At 41.4% G+C, this 17,007-nt stretch overlaps 1 long non-coding RNA gene across 1 annotated transcript; it reads right to left on the bottom strand.

The window, feature by feature from the left end:
* Positions 1-81: 81 nt before the first annotated feature.
* On the bottom strand, positions 82-5,721 carry LOC104882293 (uncharacterized). The gene is made up of 2 exons (XR_788017.3): positions 5,435-5,721; positions 82-5,133 (listed from the first exon to the last, which is right to left on the bottom strand). It is a non-coding gene; the product is annotated as an uncharacterized LOC104882293 (long non-coding RNA).
* Between the last annotated feature and the right edge of the window lie 11,286 nt (positions 5,722-17,007).

Here is a 17,007-nt window from a genome sequence, read left to right on the forward strand (position 1 = left end):
TCGTGTAGATAATATCACTGTGATACCCCGGGTCTTAGGTCCCACTATGTGAAAATCAAGAATGCAAATGACTAGATACCAAGAGGTAATGCTCATGATTTTTTCATACAAACAAACAAGTTACAAACAAACAAGTAGGCTGTACTTCAACACAGATGAAGTTTGCGATTTGAAGTTACAACTATCTGATAATAAAGATGATGAGAAGGCATATTTCTTAAGAAAATGGCCATGATAGCATTTAGCAGAGAGGAGCATACTAATACAGAAGATTGAAAATGGGCTGGTAAATTAACGGACAGATGAACGCTTGATGTGCATCCTTGGCTGATCGATATGTATATGAAATTAAATGCTGTGACAAAGACCTAGTTAGCTCCACAATGAAAAAAGAAGCCCTTGCCATATGACTACAGAGGCCCTATCACAGACTCACAGTTCAACTACAACCAGTTCCTTCCTAGCTTTCAGAACTTTCCATATTTGAAAAATATTAATTTGATATTTTATAGTTGGTAGTTAAATTCATAAAAATAATAATTATATTTTTCTATATTTAAAATAATAATCAATAATTATTTAATATTAATAATATTTAAATTTATAAAGTGTGGAATCAAGAAGTTTCTAGGATAATACTAATAAATGTTGGATCCGCATTTTTCACATGCATTCTCACTCGACGACCAAACTCATATTTATTTAAGGTGAAAAACTGTATTTTATAAGAAACTGGAATCGCTACTTATTATTATTTTTTTAAAGGGAAAATAAGGAAAGACAGGTTTGTAAAAACTGAGTCAGATTCGGGTGTCAAGTTACCTATTAGGAAGGTACAGTGGCTAATCGTAGCACCCTTCTAAGCGTTACAAGTCAGGTTTCTACTAATAAAACTAAGACAACTATGACAATTGGTTGATCAATCTATGGATACCTAGCAAGAGTCAAAATATACTACAACCAAAGCATGTATCAAAAGATAATTGAATGAGTAAAGAAGGAAAGGAGTGTACCTGAGTAATAAGTCGAAGTGTGCTTCTATGGAAAACAAGGTTAGTAAATAATATAAGTATAAAATATCTCATGCTAGTCACAAACAAAATCAATCAATATTAATCAAGCAAAGCAATTAGAGGAAGGAGTGTCATGGATGTTGGGCCCACCAAGGCCCAATTTATTTTTACATGAATTAATTCTATAAATTCCATTATTTTTGGAATCATAAAATTTATTTATGCATTAAAAATAGAGAAAATCAAGAAAAACTATATAAAAAAAAACTGTGAAATGTGCTTGCTGGGGGAAATATGACAGCAATGTTTATAAAAATCGGGATTTTAGTACCTAAAATAGTCTAAAGATGAACATTTAAAATTGGGTTTATTTCAGTTGAAAATAGTTTTGAAAATTCAATTTAAAAACCTGTAAATTCTCACCAAGATAGGAAAAGCACACCAAGAGGAAGGAAGGATGACTTAAGAATGGTGCACCAAAGGTGGCAATGGTGGAGTGGGGCTCGTGGGTAGGCAGGCATGTGCATTTCCATATCAGAATCCCTGTGCTGCTGCTCATTTTCCAGGAGTCTGTAAGTCGCTTCACCCCTATTCCCATGCAGCAGAAGAGTGCTTCAATTGTCTGGTTTTGCAGCTCTCACCCTTGTGTTTACTCCAATTCAAGATTGTCCCCCTGCATCCCAATCTCTCTCTATGCTGACTCAAGCCGAGCTTGCAGAATCCCAGTCGCAGAATCATTCCTTTTGAGCTCACAAAATTAACCTGGTAATCTCTTCTTCCCATAACTCTAGTTTTTTATTGTACTCAGTGGTCTTCCTAAGCAATTCCTCATCGCTAGCAGCAGTTCCCACCTTTGGGATGCAATCTGCGCTCCATTAGAGCCCCATCTTAACCCATAGAACTCGCCCAGGTTACCAAATCCATTCCTGCCATAGCTGAGTCCTCCATTAGGCAGCAACAAATACAACACTTTAAATGGATTAGTTTCCAGATCAAATTGGAGGACATACAGAATGCTGTCATCTATGGGCAGCTTTTCGAGTTCAAGAGAATTTTAATGGCCACGTGATAAGGGATCTTAGTGACAGTCAACATTCAGCTAAGCAGAAATCTGGAGAGGCTATAGTAGTGATCAGCATTGTCGCCCATCCGTACATTCACCTTGACAAAATTGTATTTGGAGGAAACATTCTGAATGGAGAATCGAATGGTTGGGAGAGAGGAATCAGAGATGTCTTCTTCTGGGGTGTCAGGGTTTGGACAAGTTGTGTGAAGACTGCCAGGTACTGAGGATACCAAGGCTGGGAACAAGAACTGGTCACATGTACACGGAGATGGCCATGCATGTGGATTGCATGCACATGGGAAAGATGGTGCAATAGACTTCGCTAAATTCAAGCTTCTTGGATAGCTTGCAACTTCATCCAGATAAAAGATGCTTTCTGCTTCACATAGATGTAACAAAATTGATGGGGAGAAGAGAGTTGACCACTTCATCTCCATTAACGTCACTCTCAATATCAGGAGGAATTTCTTCTCTTGTTAACGAGGAATCTGATCTCTTCAAAGACTGGTGGCTCTGTTGAAGCCATTTTTCAATTGTACAATGCTCAGACTCCTTCAAGTTGGTCATGGCCTCCAATACTAGATTCCCCAGCCTTACGATGCACCCTCTTTGAACCAGTAATCTGCTCAGGGTTGCCAGGGAAGGCAAGGGCCTTAGCATCGACAGTTTGATAATCACTTTGATCTATTGCGCTGAGAGGCGGAGAATTCTCTTCTGGTTTAGGGGTTGTTGGCACCCTTCTGTGTGCCAATCTAGACTCCTCTCTTGAGCCCCATCCATCACATTCATGTTCCTTCATTGCCCATCAACAATAAATCTGTACTGATAAATACCCGAGGGGAGCATTTGCATAATGGTGGACTATTTCCTCATCTCTGCAAGGGTTTTCTTATCTTCCAATTATCTCATAATTCCTCCGCAGCTACTTCCTTGCTATCATAGCTCCATGTAATCATAGTTGGAATTGCTTGCTCACTGCACACCACCTGACCTTGGCCACTCATTTCCAAGTCTCAAAACTCTGCCTTTCTCACCCTCTTTTACTACCTTAGAGGCTTTGCTGCAAAAGATCAAAACTGTAAGCTACCTCATGCAATGGCACACACCACCTTTTCTCAGATACCCTTATTAACTTGTGGAGAAATTTATTAAATTTCACATCAAAGGCAAGAAAATTGGAAGGGGACAATGAACCGCAGATAGATGAGAGAATAATGGCCTTGTCGTTGCATGTTCATGAGCAGCATGAACTGTATCCTTCATTTCAGGAACTGAGGCCCTATGACCTCCAGACCTGAAGGCTCAATGAATAGTCAAAGATTCGACTTCCTGTAGGCTTGCCACATCCTGAACAGACCTGAATTTTCTCTTCTTCCGGGCCCTTGTCTCAGAAGGTGGTTCCTTAGCTGTCCTGTATGTCAGAGGCAAATTGATGCCTTGGATTAAAAGAGTCTGATGACAGAGTACTAAGATGCTCCTGATTGAAACGGAACACTTTCATAGCAGCATATTCAAACTACCACAGAATTGAGCATCAGGATGAATTAAGCCACTTTACTTCATCAACTTTTTGCACTTTCCAACAGTGCAGGACCATTTTCCTTGCCATTGCTGAAAGACTGTTGATGAGCTTAATGATCATTGAATTACTGGTGGATTTTCATTGTGGGAAACCTAAGCTGATTAAGCAACAAACCCAAACTTTGACTAGCTTGAATTGATAGATCTCCAACATTGGATACAGGATGACCTCTTAGGAGCTAAAGATATATTAAATTCCACAAGCTTTCCTTCAGAGGGCTGATCAAGAGGTGTATCTAAACCTTATTTGGCATGACCAACAAGCTGTCACTTTCACTCGCATATTCTAAGCATCTTCCCAGAGGCTTAACAGAAAAGGGATCTTTAGGTTTACAGAGGAGGGAAAGGAAACCCTGCTTTGCATTCAGAAAAGTTTTGTTGCTGTTGACATCTTCACCATTCTGAGTACTTGGGACTGTTGGTGCAGGTGTGGAGCAACCAGAAAAGTTGTTACTCAGACCCAATATTCTCAATAGCACTGCTTAAATTTGCCAGGCTCAAGAATAAAAATGAGAGGTAGCCAGTTCTTTTGATGCTTCCCCGCTTGAATTTGGAGTGTTTGAAACATAACCGGCAACAACTCTATCAATCCCAAGGGTAGAGATCAGCTTCTCAATTATAGCGACTTGTGACTCCCAGATCAGTGGAGATCCATCTTCATGACCAGAGATTGACCATGACTCCACCTCATGAATGATGAATTCCTAGAGCCTCATCTGTTTGATGAAGGTGAAGTTTGATTAGTAGGAGTTTTGAGTACTATTTGATAGTCTCTCTTCATGCTGTGGGGGGTTCACTACAGGTTGATGATCATCATGAGATGAGCTCGACATGCCCCCTCCTTATTGGATTTATACTCCGATGCTGATGTAGCCTTCAAACTCCACAAATAAGCTATACTTGAACCGAAGACTAAGGATGACTAAACCATCACCTCCAATCTAACTATGCTGGCATTCAAATGCTACAGGATGATATTTCAATGGTCCTGCTTTCAAACCGCAATTCCACATCTGAAGACGTTTCTCACCGAACCAAAGGCAACGGTGGTATTGGCATTATTGGACATACAAATGCTCTGCATGGACCCCAAACCACCATGGAACTTCAGTGTCAAGGCCCATGGCCATTTCTGTTGTCCATGAAAATAATCTTGAAGGGCTATACAACTTTTAGCAACTCTTTAAAGGATGCAATGTGTCTGGAAGATTGAATTGAAGATGAATGACATTTGTAGAATCAACAGATGAGGTTGCATTTCTAGAGCCTCTTTCTGGAGGCCTTTCTCCAAGAATTTTTCCATGGCTCTCTGTTGTCATCTTCTGCACAATAGGAGATGATTTCACATCCCACAGCCACTTGCTCCTGTTATTATGCTTCTGTCACCCCTCTCACAGGTTTCTTGCAAGATACAAATAACTCTCTCCACTGGGGGTCACGAATCTGTGGCAGTAAGCCAAAACACAGCCCTCTCTTCTCAAGCGCAGATCAGAACACAACCAATTGTCCAGAGCAAATCGAAAGATGTGAGCCAGAAACAGGATATGGATTGAGATACCGGAAGTAGAGAAGTCAACAAAACAAGATACGGCATACCCAGAACAAAATAAACAAGTAAGCAAAACATTAAATGGGATCCCTTTTCATGTTGAAAACAACATCACATCCATATCAAAACAATTTAACAATGCCTAGAAAATTAGAAATAACAAGAGAGAATGAAAAAAAACAGAGTGATAAGTGAAAATGAGCAAAGAAGCTACAAAAAACGTACCTGAAAATGCTCCCTCCAACGAGAATAGTTGGGCTTCAAGCTGGTTTGTTTCTTCTTTCAAACCTCCAGAAAACCACAGCAAAATCAACTTCCCTTTCTCTCCCTTGCTCCTAATCACCCTGCCTAGAATCCTCTCTGCTCCCTGTTTTCTATCTAACCCCCAATTCCGAAGAATCCCACCATCACTCCAACCAACCTCTCAGCAATTCCCCCTGTTTCCACTCTTTCCATTTCTGTTTTTCCCCTGTCTCCACTCTCCCCCGACCCACACTCACAGATACTTTCCTGCTCAAGACTCCTACTCCTCTCTCTAAAAAAACGACCCGCCCAAAACTTTGCCACGTGTCGCTCTCACTGGCTCCCCTCTCTCTCCGTAAGTAACTCACCAAAAAGACAAAAATTCACCCTCCACCATTTTGCAGGGCCTCCTTGCCCACCTAGTTTGCCACGACTCCAAAACAGAGTTTAAGTCCAAAATAATCCGTTGGTAGAAAAAAATGATAAGAATAGTAGTCATCTCAAAATATTTGTCAAAGTAGTATTTTCCATCTACGTAATCATTCATGCGGGTTTTTTGAGTGTAAAACACCAAAAGTTACAGAAATATCCTTAAAACCACAGTCACTTATGGGCTTTACCTTATCACTCGATATGCAGGGGATTCCCTCAGGGGACGATAAAGACCTACCAGAATATAAATGAACCATAGGGCCCATACCTCCTTAGTAAGGACAACGACTTATACCGGTCTAGAGGAACTTAAAAGCACTGCTTGAAGACTCGGCTTGCCTACTTGCCGGGAGAGCTCACTTCCTTAATCAGCCCACTGTCAGTCTATGCAGCTCCTTGACTTGCTCACTAGCTGTCCAAGCTGTATCAGTGTGCCTCCCCCACACTGATGAGTGAGCCCAAGCCATGTCGAGGTGCCCATGGTCTGGGCCTGTTGCTTTCCCTTCCTGTGTCAGGTTCCGCTTCAACGAACCATGGCATTGTGCCCATGGCTGTTCCCTCTTGGTGCACAGGGCATTGCGCCCCTGTGCTGTGCATAGGCACTCGGGTGCTAGTCGGCTGTTTGTCTGATGCCCCATCTGGCCATGGCATTGCGCCCATGGTCTTCTTGGCTGGCTTGCTTGCACAAGGTTTAGGCGCCCTCGTGCTGGCGCGGGGAGGGGCTAGGCCGCATCAGGCCCCGTGTTGCTGCAGCCACGGGTTGCATGCCACACATGTCGTGGAGCCCATGTGTGCATGCTCAATTGCCATGCCAGGATGCCTTCTTGGTGCGATCAAGGCTCGCTCTTGGTGCGGTCAAGGCTCGCCCTTGGTGCTCATCCCCCTTGAGACACCCACCCCCCCCTTAAAGAGCAATACGGGCCGTTTTCAAAGTTTCTGGAGGAGACATCAATATGTCTGAGGAGACATAATGAAATATTTAAATAAATACAAATTAATTTAAATTCCCAAAATATCCCTCTGCACCACTCCTTAGCCCAAGTGCCTTCAAGGTGCGCATGGTGCCTGTCTGGCTTGCCCTTGGTGCGCGCCTGGCTCGTCCGAGGTGCGCGCGCGGTGCGTGTCTGGCTCGCCCACGGTGCGCGCGCGGTGCTCGTCTGGCTCGCTCGCGGTGCGCGCGCGGTGCGTGTCTGGCTCGCCCACGGTACGCGCGCGGTGCTCGTCTGACTCGCCCGCGGTGCGCGCGCGGTGCTCGTCTGGCTCGCCCGCGGTGCGCGCGCGGTGCTCGCCTGGCTCGTCCGCGGTGCGCGCCTGGCTCGTCCGCGGTGCGCGTCTGACTCCTTTGTGATTCTCACACTAAGCTTCAAGGATTCGAACCACCAACCCTCTAGGCTTCCCTTGCTTTCAACCTAGGCTCTCATGGGTGCAAGGCCTACCCATGAGGCCTATTTTTCCCGGTCTAGCTCAAGTGGCTAAGGGGCTGACAAACCCACCCCCACCTGCTGAAGTCGACGCCCTCGTCGACTTAGACCGCCAATAAGCCTGGACCTCCTTCTCAAATTGCCACAATGTAACATCTCTTTCCCATGAAGCTTCAGCTTCTGAAACCCCCTTCCACTGAACCAAGAAATCAGTTCGCCGGTTCTTTTTGCTATGTCCCATGGTCCTATGATCCAATATCTTTTCTAACTCTCGATCAAATTGTTTCATGACCAAGGGAGGTGCTCGCTTTGTCTGCACCCTTTCTGCATCCAGATCCTCATGGTAAGGCTTCAGAAAGCTCACATGGAAGGTCGGGTGAAGCTTGAGCCTCTCAGGCAGCTTCAACATATAGGCCACCTGGCCAATCCGCTTTATCACCTCAAAGGGTCCATCATATTTAGGAATAAGGCCCCTCTGCCTTGTCTTGCTGCTGATCTTCTTCCATATTTGGGGAGTCAATTTCAGGAGGACCCTGTCCCCAACCTGAAATTCTAAGGATCTTCTATCCCGGTCTGCATACTTCTTCATACGTCTGGCTGCCTTCTCAAGACTGTCCCGAGCTTCATCAAGCATCTCTTGTCGGGACTGCGCCATTTTATAAGCTGCAGGACTGTTACCTCCCACCTTCTGCTTTGCCACCTCTAGAGGCATCCGAGGTTGTACCCCAATGGCTAACTCAAAGGGACTCATCCCTGTTGCTGAGCTTCTCTGCAAGTTGTAACACAACTGTGCAGTGTCCATCAAGTCCACCCAGTTCTTCTGAGTTGCCGTGACATAGTGCCTGAGGTATTCCTCTAGTAATGCATTGATCCTTTCTGTCTGCCCATCTGTCTGAGGGTGGTTGGCTGTGGAGAACTTTAACTCTGAGCCTAAGAGTTTGAACAGCTCAACCCAGAACTTTCCTGTGAATCTTGCATCCCGATCACTGACTATATCCCGCGGTAATCCAAAGTGCTTAACAACATTGCTGAAGAACAACTTAGCCGCTTCCTCCGCCGGGCAAGTATCAGGAGCAGGGATAAAAACAGCATATTTTGAAAATCTATCCACAACAACAAAGACAGATTTAAAGTCACGAACCTTTGGAAATCCAGAAATAAAGTCCATAGAGATACTCTCCCAAGGTTTCTCTGGAATGGGGAGGGGCTGCAGCAACCCAGCAGCCTTCTTCCTTTCAGTCTTGTCCATCTGACAAACTAGGCAAGTCTTTACATAGGCTTGCACTTCCTCACCCATCTTAGGCCAGTAATAGGATCTGGCTAGTAGTGCCAGTGTCCTTTCTTCTCCGGGATGGCCTGCCCACTTCGCATCATGAGTCTCCCGTAGTAGTTCCTTTCTCAAGCCGCCTGCAGGTACATACCACCGAGGAAAGCCAGTGGAGAAAACCACAAAGGTTGTGCAACAGACCACCCGGATGATGGGATGCTTCATCTGCAATGGCCCTCATCGAGCCAAGGACTGCCCCAAAAGAGAGAAGCTCTCAGCCTTGGTGACTGCAGAGGACAAGGGAGATTCTGACCCAGAGACTCCTCCAAGAGTCAACCCCCTGCAACTTCTGAACGTGATTCATGGTGAGACCCCTGTCCAGAAGTCCTTAATGCATATTCATGCAATTGTGAACGGTGTGAAGGTGAAGGCATTGGTGGATAGTGGTGCCACTCATAATTTCGTGGCCACCAAGGAAGCAGCTAGGTTGGGATTAAGGTTGGAAGAGGACACTAGCAGGATCAAAGCTGTGAACAGTAAAGCTCAGAAAATCCAAGGGGTAGCCAAGAATGTCCCCATGAAAATTGGTGACTGGGAAGGTATGTGTAGCCTACTTTGCGTACCTTTGGATGATTTTGATTTGATCTTGGGTGTGGATTTCCTCCTGAGGGCTAAGGTGGCCCTGATTCCCCACCTTGGTGGGTTGATGGTGTTGGAAGAAAAGCAGCCCTGCTTTGTGCAAGCTTTGAGGGCGAAGGATGGGGGCAAGGGCCAACCAGAGATGTTGTCTGCCATCCAATTGAAGAAGGGATTGAAGAGGGGCCAGGAGACTTACGTTGCAGCCTTGATCGAGATCAAGGAGGGACAGACTATGGAGGTCCCTGATTCTGTGGTCAAAATCCTTAAGGAGTTCAGTGATGTTATGCCTGCAGAACTCCCCAAGGAGCTGCCACCCCGGCGACCTATTGATCACAAGATAGAATTGCTACCTGGAACAAAGGCCCCTGCACAAGCTCCTTACAGAATGTCCCCTGCAGAGTTGCTGGAATTACGTAAGCAACTGAAGGAGTTGTTGGATGCAGGCCTGATCCAGCCCTCAAGGGCTCCATATGGTGCACCAGTGCTCTTCCAAAAGAAGCATGATGGCTCTCTCCGCATGTGCGTGGACTATAGAGCACTCAACAAGGTGACCATTAAAAACAAGTATCCGATCCCCTTGGCTGCAGAACTCTTTGACCGACTATCAAAGGCTTCTTACTTCACCAAGTTGGACCTGAGATCGGGCTATTGGCAAGTACGGGTTGCAGCAGGAGATGAGGGGAAAACAACTTGTGTAACTCGGTATGGCTCATACGAGTTTCTGGTAATGCCTTTTGGATTAACCAATGCCCCTGCTACATTCTGCAACTTAATGAATGATGTTCTGTTTGATTATTTGGATGCGTTTGTAGTAGTTTATCTAGATGATATTGTTGTTTATAGCAAGACACTAACAGAACATGAGAAACACCTAAGATTGGTGTTCCAGAGATTGAGGGAGAATAAGCTCTATGTAAAGCCAGAGAAATGTGAGTTTGCTCAGGAGGAGATCACGTTTCTAGGACACAAGATCAGTGCAGGCCTGATCAGAATGGATAAGGGTAAGGTGCAGGCCATTATGGAGTGGACAGTGCCTTCCAAAGTGACAGAGCTGCGGTCCTTCCTTGGCTTGGCCAACTATTATAGAAGGTTCATTAAGGGATATTCAAAGACGGTATCTCCCCTTACTGACCTATTGAAGAAGGACAACCAGTGGGATTGGAGCAAGCAGTGTCAGATGGCTTTTGAAAGCCTGAAAGAAGCCATGTCCACTGAGCCTGTGTTGCGGTTGCCAGATTTGGACTTGCCCTTTGAAGTCCAAACGGATGCCTCTGATAGAGCCTTGGGTGGAGTCTTGGTGCAGGAAGGGCACCCCGTGGCATTTGAGAGCAGGAAGCTGAACAATGCTGAGCAAAGATACTCCACTCACGAGAAGGAGATGACTGCTGTGGTGCATTGCCTGCGGCAGTGGAGGCACTACTTGCTGGGGAGTATCTTCACCGTGGTCACTGACAATGTGGCCAACACTTTCTTCAAAACCCAGAAGAAGCTGAGCCCCAGACAAGCACGGTGGCAGGAGTTCTTGGCTGACTTCAATTTTGAATGGCTGCATCGACCAGGGAGACATAACACAGTGGCTGATGTCCTGAGTAGGAAGGAATTGATCACTTACATCACAGCCCTCTCAGAAGTCATCTCTGACTTCAATGAGAGGATCAAACATGCTGCAAAGCAGGATGCTGCATATGGCAGGCTGAGGCAGCAAGTAAAGGAGGGTGTGATCAGGAGATATTGGCTAGAAGGTGACCTCCTTGTGGCAAAAGGAGGAAGGTGGTATGTACCTGCAGGCGGCTTGAGAAAGGAACTACTACGGGAGACTCATGATGCGAAGTGGGCAGGCCATCCCGGAGAAGAAAGGACACTGGCACTACTAGCCAGATCCTATTACTGGCCTAAGATGGGTGAGGAAGTGCAAGCCTATGTAAAGACTTGCCTAGTTTGTCAGATGGACAAGACTGAAAGGAAGAAGGCTGCTGGGTTGCTGCAGCCCCTCCCCATTCCAGAGAAACCTTGGGAGAGTATCTCTATGGACTTTATTTTTGGATTTCCAAAGGTTCGTGACTTTATATCTGTCTTTGTTGTTGTGGATAGATTTTCAAAATATGCTGTTTTTATCCCTGCTCCTGATACTTGCCCGGCGGAGGAAGCGGCTAAGTTGTTCTTCAGCAATGTTGTTAAGCACTTTGGATTACCGCGGGATATAGTCAGTGATCGGGATGCAAGATTCACAGGAAAGTTCTGGGTTGAGCTGTTCAAACTCTTAGGCTCAGAGTTAAAGTTCTCCACAGCCAACCACCCTCAGACAGATGGGCAGACAGAAAGGATCAATGCATTACTAGAGGAATACCTCAGGCACTATGTCACGGCAACTCAGAAGAACTGGGTGGACTTGATGGACACTGCACAGTTGTGTTACAACTTGCAGAGAAGCTCAGCAACAGGGATGAGTCCCTTTGAGTTAGCCATTGGGGTACAACCTCGGATGCCTCTAGAGGTGGCAAAGCAGAAGGTGGGAGGTAACAGTCCTGCAGCTTATAAAATGGCGCAGTCCCGACAAGAGATGCTTGATGAAGCTCGGGACAGTCTTGAGAAGGCAGCCAGACGTATGAAGAAGTATGCAGACCGGGATAGAAGATCCTTAGAATTTCAGGTTGGGGACAGGGTCCTCCTGAAATTGACTCCCCAAATATGGAAGAAGATCAGCAGCAAGACAAGGCAGAGGGGCCTTATTCCTAAATATGATGGACCCTTTGAGGTGATAAAGCGGATTGGCCAGGTGGCCTATATGTTGAAGCTGCCTGAGAGGCTCAAGCTTCACCCGACCTTCCATGTGAGCTTTCTGAAGCCTTACCATGAGGATCTGGATGCAGAAAGGGTGCAGACAAAGCGAGCACCTCCCTTGGTCATGAAACAATTTGATCGAGAGTTAGAAAAGATATTGGATCATAGGACCATGGGACATAGCAAAAAGAACCGGCGAACTGATTTCTTGGTTCAGTGGAAGGGGGTTTCAGAAGCTGAAGCTTCATGGGAAAGAGATGTTACATTGTGGCAATTTGAGAAGGAGGTCCAGGCTTATTGGCGGTCTAAGTCGACGAGGGCGTCGACTTCAGCAGGTGGGGGTGGGTTTGTCAGCCCCTTAGCCACTTGAGCTAGACCGGGAAAAATAGGCCTCATGGGTAGGCCTTGCACCCATGAGAGCCTAGGTTGAAAGCAAGGGAAGCCTAGAGGGTTGGTGGTTCGAATCCTTGAAGCTTAGTGTGAGAATCACAAAGGAGTCAGACGCGCACCGCGGACGAGCCAGGCGCGCACCGCGGACGAGCCAGGCGAGCACCGCGCGCGCACCGCGGGCGAGCCAGACGAGCACCGCGCGCGCACCGCGGGCGAGTCAGACGAGCACCGCGCGCGTACCGTGGGCGAGCCAGACACGCACCGCGCGCGCACCGCGAGCGAGCCAGACGAGCACCGCGCGCGCACCGTGGGCGAGCCAGACACGCACCGCGCGCGCACCTCGGACGAGCCAGGCGCGCATTTCCTCGTTAGTAACATGATTTCATAATATTTTTAAACCGTCCCTGTTTCAATGGTATTATGATTTTAATATTATTTTTAAAATATTTTTTATCATAATAACCATAAAACCATAGTTAATAACTACGGTTTTAAAAATATCCTGAAAACCACGGTCAAATCATGGTTTTACAATTTTCTTTAGAACCACAATGATTAATTGTGGTTTCACAAATATCTTTAATGAGAACTCGTGTAATCATACATCAACTAAAAAAATATATGAGATTTTAGAACTTTGCTTTTTTCTTCTTAGTTTTAGTGTAAAATGAGAAAAAATATTGTTTATTCATGCATTTCAATAGTACTTTCAAATCATTTCACAATTACCCTCATAAGTGATATGAGATTATAAAACTTCGCTTTTTTCTTTTTAATTTTAGTGTAAAATGGGAAAAAAAAATTGCTTATTCATACATTCCAATAGTGCTTTTAAATTGATTGTGAATTTAATTTTTTTGTTTGGTTAAAATATTTAATTTTTAATTAAAATAAAATATATTTTTCATTAAAAAAATGTATTTAACCTTTTATATTAATTTCATAAAAAATAGGTATACCCTTAAAAAAAATAGGTATATTCATGCTTAGGGAAACCGGAACCACTATCATACTTATCATGGTGTATATTCCTTTGGGACCCTCAATAAGTAATTGGCACCCACCCCAAAACGAACTTTGGAATCCTAGGAATATCCTTTCTTAGAAGAACCAAGACCCCTATCTCCATTATCATGGTTCATATATTCCTTTGGGGACCTTTGAGAATGAATTGGAGGTTGTTCCCCACCTTGGAACAGACATTGGAACCCAATGAACATCTTAAAGATAATTTGGTACATCTTTCACAAAATTTGGCACATCCTTAAAACAATTTGGTACATCCAATCCACGAGCCACCAAGACCTCTATATTATTACCCATGGTTCATTTATTTCTTTAGGGATCTTTAGGAAGTAATCAGAGATCATTCCCTACTCCAAAACTAACTTTGGAACCCTAGGTACATTCTTAAGGAAATTTTGTACATCATTAAGAAAATTTGATATATCTAATCCTTGAACTAATGAGACACCTATCTTTCTTCTCATTGTCTATTTATTCTTTTAGACAACCTTAGGAAGTGATTAGAGGTCGTTTCCCAATTTGGAACGAACTTTGGCCTCCCTTGGTACATCCTTTACAAAATTTGGTAAATATTTTATAAAATTTGGTACATCATTCACAAAATTTGGTACATCCTTAAAAAAAATTGGTACATCTAATCCTTGAACTACTAGGACCCCTATCTTATTTCCTATGGTCTGTTTATTTCTTTAAGAATCTTTGGAAAGTAATTGAAGGTCATTCCCTACTCCGAAACGGACTTTGGAACCCTAGGTACATCCTTGAGAAAATTTGATTCATCCATTACTTGAACTAACAAGACACCTATCTTCCTTTCCATGGTTCATTTCTTCTTTTGGAGACTCTCGGGAAGTTATTAGAGGTCATTCCCCACTTCAGAACTGACTTTGGCAACCTTGGTACATTCTTTATACAATTTGATACATCCTTTATAAAATTTGATACATCCTTTACAAAATTTGATACATCCTTTACAAAATTTGATACTCATTCACAAAATTTGGTACATCCTTAAAATAATTTGGTACATCTAATCCTTAAGTTACTAGGACCCCTATCTTATTACCCATTGTCCATTTATTCCTTTAGGGATCTTTGGAAAATGATTGGAGGTCGTTCCCTACTCTGAAATGAACTTTGGAACCTTAGGTGCATCCTTGAAAAAATTTGGTACATCCAATCCTTGAGCTATCAGGATTCCTATCTTATTACACATAGTCCATTTAATCCTATAGGAATCTTTGGGAAGTGATTGGATGTACCAAAATTTCTTAATGATGTACCAAATTTCCTTAAAGATGTACTTAGGGTTCTAAAGTTCATTTCAGAGTAAGGAAAATTTCTTACAATTTTCCATTGTCATTTTTAAATTATTATTTTTTTACAAATCATCCTTAACAAATTTTTTTTCTTTACGACTATTTTAAAATTATTATTATTTTTTTCATATTTTCCTTGAAATTTTGAGAAAATAATTTTCCCTACATGCATTCCCATAAAATTTTATATATTTATGGTAAATAAAATATTTATTTGTTTTATAAATTTTATCACATATGAATTAAAGAAAATTATTTTTTCATATTATTTTTAAATTTTAAAGAATATTTTTTATAAAGAATATTCAAAAATAATATTATGATAAAGAATATTTTTAAAATAATATTAAAATTACAATACCATTGAAACGGGGGGTGGTTTAAAAATATTTTTGAAACCACAGTTGCTAATTGTGGTTCTAAAGAAAATTATAAAACCATAGTAACAGAATGTAGTTTTAAGGATATTTATGAAAATTTTGAAACCACAGTCATCAACGATGGTTTTTTACACTAAAAAAAAGCTCACGTGGATGATTACGAGGATAGAAAAAACTACTTTGATAAATATTTTGAGATGGATACTATTCTTACCATTTTTTTTCTACTAACATATTATTTTGGACTTAAACTCTCCAAAACATGCTCCCCAAAAGAAAATCTGATTTTTTTTTTCTCCTAAAAAAAAGATACCCAAAAACATGCTATTTCCCGCCAGCTACCCATGAAAAGATACATGTCAAAAGAGCCCTCCCAAAATGGGGGTCTATAATATGTTATATCATTTAAAATTAAGGATTAATTGATTAAAAAGATGAAAACATTCCAAAATACCCTTCAACATTTTCATTATTTACATGTGTATTTTAAAAGAAATGGTTACTTTTACAAAAAATAAATAAATAAATAAAAAATGATGAGGGCATTTTGATAAAAAAAATGAGTATTTTTTAGATTGAAAAAATGTGAAGGGTAAATTTTCCAAATTGTCCCTATCCCTAAAATTAATGCTCATTGGCTTATAAGGGACATGACCTCATCCATTGATCTAAGCTTTTTTTTGCCCCGTATTCAACACTTGGTTTTTAAAAAAGTTATTATGGACCCACATTTTTGCTCGATGCGTTCCCACTCGATGGTGAAACTCGTTTTTTATTTATTTGTGAAAATTTGATTTTTAGAAAAAGACTTGGAGTCGCCACTTATTTTTGAAGGGAAAAACAATAATAAAAAAGAAAAACCCTAAATGTGACTCTTGAAGGGGAACAGGTCTATGAAAAACCGAGTCTAAGTTCAGGGGTCAAGTTACTTATTGGGAAGGTATGGTGGTGAGCCGTAACACCCCTCTAAGCTCGTATACGTACGACCTCTATTAAACGAATTAAGGGAATTATGAAAATTAACTAATTAATTATGGATACCAAGAAAAATAATCATGCAAATGAGTATATACAAGTTATGGTGAAAATCAATATACAGAAAAATAATAATGAAATCTAATTACAAGAGTACACAAAATAAATGACAAGAGGATTATACAAAATGATTTATTGAACTAAATTAAAAAAAAATGGTTTTCAAGAAATTTCAAAAGGATTTTATTAAAAACAATTTTGAATGAGTGATTTCAATTTATTTATTTACAAAATATTTTCTTCAAGTGATTTGGTTTAATTTTATTTGTATTTAATTTTCAAAAAAAGTTATTTACACTTATTATATCAAAATAATTTATTACAAAAGTTCAATTTGGCAACAAAAATTATTTTATTTGCTTTTACCAAAAAAAAAAAAGAAGAATGAATTTTTACAATTTTGTTTGCAAAAGTATTTCAATTTGTTTTCATTTAAGAAGAGTGATTTATACAAATTATTTTGAAAAACATAACTTCATTTGCAAAAAGAATTTTAATTAAAAAGAAAAAAAAGATTTAAATCATCTTTTCTAAAAAAAAAAATACTTTTAATTCCATTTTAATTAAGGAAAAATATTCATTTAAAAAAACATTTTTTGGACAATTTTATTAAAAATTAATTTTTGGGGCAACTTTATTTGCAAAACAATTTTTATTAAACAAAGAAATTTTTGGACAATTTTATTAAAAACAATTTTTCAAATTCTATAAAAAACAAAATTTCAAATTCTATAAAAAAAAACAATTCTTTTGGATTTTTCTAAATGTTTTTTCCTGAATTTTTATAAATAAAAAAATTCTTTTATTTAAAAAATATTTTTAAATTATTATTTTATTAAAACATATTTACTGAATACAAAATTTC

This window comes from Vitis vinifera, chromosome 17 (genome assembly GCF_030704535.1).
Source record: "Vitis vinifera cultivar Pinot Noir 40024 chromosome 17, ASM3070453v1".
Classification (NCBI taxonomy): Eukaryota; Viridiplantae; Streptophyta; class Magnoliopsida; order Vitales; family Vitaceae; genus Vitis; species Vitis vinifera.